This window comes from Adiantum capillus-veneris, chromosome 24, assembly GCF_014529385.1.
Source record: "Adiantum capillus-veneris isolate H3 chromosome 24, ASM1452938v2, whole genome shotgun sequence".
In the NCBI taxonomy this organism is placed as follows: Eukaryota; Viridiplantae; Streptophyta; class Polypodiopsida; order Polypodiales; family Pteridaceae; genus Adiantum; species Adiantum capillus-veneris.
In genome coordinates this window covers 133,316,978-133,323,097 of record NC_140954.1, presented here as the reverse complement: position 1 = coordinate 133,323,097, position 6,120 = coordinate 133,316,978, and positions in this window count along the sequence as shown.

Genomic DNA, 6,120 nt, shown 5'->3' with positions numbered 1-6,120 from the left:
CACCCCACTCGACACTCCTCGCTTCGGGGCCCAGACGCCGGTGGAGACACCTGACGTCCGTACCCCCATCGACATGCCGGTAGAGACCCCTGCCGGGACACCCAGGTTCACGCGTCACCGGCCAGAGGGCTTGCCTTACTCCGTCGACTTCAGCGGCGGCATCATCATGGATGATGACGGCAAGAAGGTGATCTCGCGCATGCATGGTCTTTGCTCTCAGCTGTTTAGACACTGGTGTAATCTTCGAAATGTTGCTTGTGTGGTGTCGCATGGAATGAAGCCACAGAATCTACTATCCAGGAATTAGACACATTGTCTAATGAGAGAATTAGAGCATCTTGCTCCACTTTACCTGCCACATTGGCCTCTGATGTTGGATTGTTGTGTTGAGACTCTAACTCCTTCTTCTTCTTGGACCAGCAATCCTTCTTGACGTGGCCCTTCTTGCCGCAGTTCCAACATTCAAGAACTGACTTTTTGTGTGACTTGCTCCGCCTTGAGCGATCACGACCCTTTTGGTTTTTGAACCTCTCCTTAGGCCTTCCTCTTGTTTCCACTGACAATGCAGCACTTGATGATTCTCCTGTGCTTCTCCTTTGTATTTCCTCGCTTAGGAGAACACCCACAACATCATCAAACTTAAGAGTATTTGTGCCAGAAATAGAATTACTTACAGCCATCACAAGGCTGTCCTAACTATCCGGTAGAGATGATAGTATAAGGAGAGCTCGCACTTCATCATTGAAATTGATTTTCACTGATTGAAGTTGACTTATGTTTTTGTTAAAGTCATTTAGGTGTTCTGCAACTGAACCATTCTCTGCCATCTTTAGATTGAACAAGAGCTTCATAAGAAATACCTTATCGGATGCCGATGGTTTCTCGTAGAAGTCGTCAAGTGAATTCATCAAGTCCTCCGTGGTCTTCATCTCCGAAACATTGAAGGCCACCGTTGACGCCAAGCTTAACCGGATTGTTCCCAGTGCCTTTTGATCAAGGACAACCTATGCTTCATCTGCCATTGTTGCGGGCTTCTTCACAAGAGCGCCTAGTGGCAAATAGAGGTCCTTCTAGTACAGATAGTCTTCAATCTGCATCTGCCAATGTTGGCATTTTTTTCCGTTGAACTTCTCAATCTTGAGCTTCCCTTCCTCCGCCATAACTCCCACTCAATTCAAGGAATCCTTTCCTTGAGATAATTTAGCTACGAGCAAACCTTGCTCTGATACCAGTTGTTAGGAAATAAGACGTAGCTAAATAGATAATTGAGTAGATTACTTAATGGAGAGAGACAGATTTACATACACGAGATTATAGAGTAGAGAGAGAGAGAGAGTACACACGATATACGTGGCTCACCCAATGTGGGCTACGTCCACGAGAAAGCAGAAACTCAATGGTTTTAGTGCTTCAAAACAAGAAGTAGTTTACAAAGGGATTATACCCTTAATGGAGCTCCCGCCTTGCTTCACTCTCACCACGTCACACTCACCTTGTTGCATCAACTTCACACTATGAAATGTGTGTAGAAATGGCCTCATTTTATAGGCCAAAAGGGCTGCCCTCTCTTATGAGAGGCAGCCATGTGTAGCCGCCCTTGTGCGAATAAGTCCAAATCGGACCCTCCAATCCGCCCATGTGTGGCCGCCCTTGAAAAGACAAGTCCGCTTTTGACTTTGGCCACCGGGCACCGGCCATTGACTTCCGACCACCGGCCATCGACCATCGACTACCGGCCACCGGCCAACCGACCGGTTGTTTTCCGACCACTTTCCGGCCATAATATTCCGGCGAGGGAAAAAAAAATCTCGGGGGCTTCCACCCCCGAGGGCCCTAAAGTTGCCCCTGATTCTTGGCCGTGAAAATTTTGGTTTCCGGTGAGTGATTTTCCTTCACTCACGATGGCTTCTCCTCATAATGGGGGCTTACAAATGTGCGCTTTTACCACAGAAAATTACAAGGGCAAATCAGGCTCCATACTTAACAGTTTTTAGTGTCTATATGCGTGTTTTATGTTGTTTTGACCCTAGGAGGGGCTTTAGGGACCCTAAAACGACCCATTAGCATCACCTGTTCGCTGTTTTTTCTGACTTTGGGACGAACGATCGCAATCGTTGTACCTCCTCAGAATGCTTTGACAGTGATAGGATATGTTCCTGATAATCCCGTGTAGCTTCCCTTCAGGTTTCGTGCGATTCCGATATGATTTGCATGGTAAACGGGCTTGATGACTAGAGAGCTGTGGAGGAGGACGTAGGTAGATTACTTGGCGGTAATGTGTTTGATTTTCTTGTAGAGTTAGTAGTTGCATCTCTTCGAGTTCACTTCATTAGGAATGACACCCTAGTGAGTTTCCATGCCTCACCCGAGTCGCTTCCCCTGTATTGATAAATATGTTGATGCTTGAGAGCTATGCTATGGACGTCCATCGCGACGACCTGCAAACATTGGCGCCATTGCCGGGGAATGCACCTTAGGTGATGAGTGACCGAGTGCGCAGTTAGACTCCTTAAAAAAGATCAATCCACAAATCCATTTTACACCTCAGTTAGGCTGCTAGACAAGGGTTTAGAGCTTAGTGGAGTCTAGAGCCAGTGGACCGGCTAGATCCTCTCTTAGGAGATTTAGGGAGCTGTGAGTGAGTGTGTTAAAGCAGTTTTGCTCTTCAATTTCTCTAATTCGATTGAGTAGTGAAATCTCACCCAAAATCCGTCGTGTTTGTTTTGTTTGATTCATTTTCTTATGTTTTTTCATTTTTGTACTTAGGAGTAGGATAAGTAAATCACATTCCAGTCAGACTTGGGGAAAAAGTCAAAGCCGAAAAACCAGAAAACCATAACTTTGGCCAAAAAAGCCATAAGACTCTGAAATTCTGAAAATCTGACCAAACAGGATTGATATTGATTCAAATCACAAAGTGGTAGCACAAAACACTAGGAAACACTTGTCAGAGGGAGCATACAAAATTTCATTAGATTTGGCCCAGGTACTACGATCGCGATCGGTGTACCTCAGTGTCAGATTTGTACAAAATTTGACATGTGCCTTCTTGATAAGATTCTAAACAACTTTGTCTAAAGCAACCACACCCAAAAACATCAAAAATGAAGGAAGGCAGGCCACTTGGGTAAAACTAGCCTGACAGACCCAGAAAGTGCAAAATCTTGGCTTTTGGCGATCCAAATGCAAAAAGAATTTGGCGATAGCCTTAAAACATCAGTGTCTACAAGCATGCCAAATTTGGTTTGATTTGGGCTCAGAAGTACGATCGCGATCGGTGTACCTAAGTACCATATTTTGACCAGATTTCATATGTGGGATCCCGATGTGTATACAAACATAAAAGTAGAAAGGACCTAGAGCCAGAAACGTCAAAATACCTGTCAAACCATCTGAATACAGATCCAAGTCAAAAATTGCTAAACTGGCTTAGAAATTGACTTTCAGTAGATCGAAACACATCAAAACTGGGAAGGAATCATACAGAGGGATAGCTTGTACACAGGACAACCCCAGGTATCTCTCAAATTCCAAATCAAACATCAAAATCCAGTCAAACTCAGAAATTGGGGAAAACAGGCACTTCCAACCAAGAAATGGTAAAAACTTGACTTTTTTGAGTCCAAATACAAAAGTGTCTGGCAGGTAGTCTTAAAATAGCCTAGTGAACAAGCTGGTGAAGTTTCATATGATTTGGGCTCAGAAGTACGACCGCGATCTGTGTACCTCTGGCCGAGATCTAGCTCATTTTTTACCTTTTCAAAAACTAGACTATTTAAGATACCAGGAGTTGTCAAAACTCAAATCGGACATAGTGTCAATAATCTGCAAGAAAAATTGTGTTGAGATCCTTTTAAAGTGCTGAATCTGCTGACAGTTGGAATGACACAGTGATCTCAGAGCCATCCAGTGTATTCATTTGCAGAGACCGATCAAGTAACAGTCCATGCAGTCGCCAGGAATTGGAAGATCTTTCCATCTCCAGGTAAGAGGTTTGGATTCATGCAATATCCCACTTTCTTCATGTTTTTGAGATCGGGAAAACAAATCAACACCAGACACCCAAATTTAGCGGATCAAACGAGTGTTGCATCAACAGAGGAGAGTGTAAACCAAGGGATAGTACGACTGTTAGAGCCGATCCTTGAAGAAGGCACCTCCGATACTTCTTCAGAGAGATCTTCCGAGTATTTCACAGAACACTTGGGACAAATAAAACTAAACAGAAGAGAAAACATGGCAAAAGGACCATCAGACCCCTCGGCCACACTAAAGCTATTGTTCATCAAGTATCAATATGACTGTTGGAGCTATATATGGTTCACTCTACTGAACTTGGTCTCACCTATATATTTGTATCTTGTCCTCAATATGGATCAATCTTTGGGAGCGTATATGGTGTGTCTCTTGTCTCGTCTCTCTCTCTTTCTCTCTACATCTCAACATGGTATAAGAGCGGTAACGATCACACACCGATTCAATTCATGGTGACAACAGTATGTGTATGCGATTTGCATGTAAGATTCAAAATTGTTACAAATTTTATTTTTGAGCGTTGATTCTTGTTAACTATGGTTGTTTTGTGTTAAGAAGAATATGATTAGTGTTTTATGTGGCATTTATTTCTAATCAATCTAATCGTTGATTACGTTTTCTTGTTAATGACACCCTGAACTTCATCTCAATTTTTCTTGCTGTTCTGCTCAAAATTTGAAGAAACGAAAAAAGCGCAATGGCTTTTTTCATCCAAAACTTGTTCGTCTCCTCGAGCTCTTCGATTTGAGTTCTAGGTTTGCGTCAATCGGAGTTCGCAGCAGAAAGTTATGTTGTTTTTACTGCAATTGAGCTTGACGCAGCTTTCTTCGTCCTACTTCTTCGTGAAGCGTCCGTGATCGTTTTTCTTATTTTGGCGTTAACTTTTTCCAAGAAGATTTAGCTTTTTGCTATTCGTATTGTGGCCGTCAATCTTGCGTCTCACGCCACTCTATTTTGAGGACTCGTTTATTATTAATGTCTCCTTTACCCTACCTTTTGTGGGTGATGTCTCTCACATCTTTGGGCGTTCCTTGAGCATCCCTCTTACGTTTATCGTTGATAGAACGCAGTACTCATATCTCTCTCATTCTCAATTGCGGCCGTCACCATATATGGTGTGCAGATTCTGTGATCTTATCTTATACGTCTTCTCTCAACAAGATATGGCTATGAATATTCTCGTCAACGGCTTTCCTTCTGGCCAGCGTTCTGTTCCTCCTTTCCAAGGTCAAGGATTTCCAGGCTGGAAAGCAAAGATGTTGTTAATTCTTGAAGGCGATGAACTCTCCGATGTTGTTCTTGGAAATCGTGTTTGTCCGCCTCAGCCTGTTGATACGGATAATGATAACGTGCTTATCACTGAAGGACCTATATTTGAAGATTGGAATGTTGCCTATACGGATTGGCAATGACGTGATAAAGCAGCTCGTTGGTATATTCTTTCTGCTCTTACTGATTCCCTTTTGCTTGATATGTATGAACTACCTACTTCCCACGACGTATGGAAGTACCTTATGGCAAATTTTCAGAAGAAATCTGTTACAAAAATACTTTATTTGAGAGGGTTGCTTAACAAGTTACAATATGAAGTTGGTACTGCCATGACGGGACATATTGAATCTTTCAAATCTATTATTAATCAACTTGCTGCTGCCGGTGATCCTGTTCCACAAAAGCAACTGATTACAATTCTCCTTGATACGGTGAAGGACTCTTCTTATGATAACATTGTTACTATTCTCTCTAATAAAGATGGTCTTGATTTCGACCAAGCTTGCATGTCTTTAATTGAATAAACGTCAAGAACGTCGGAATGCTGGTCACGATACAGCTATGATTTCACAAGAGGATACTGAGTCACAACAAATGGAACTTACTTTTTATGCTCGAAGGCGTCCATTTCAACGAGGAAACCGCAGAGGTGGCCATCGCGGTAATATTTTCTCTCGTCTCAAATTTCCTAATGAGCAATTTTCTTACTGCAACAGAAATGGCCATACTGAAGATGATTGTTGGGCACGTCAATATGATGAAGAACACAATATTACCACAAAACAACCACGTTTATCTAGAGACTCTTCTTCT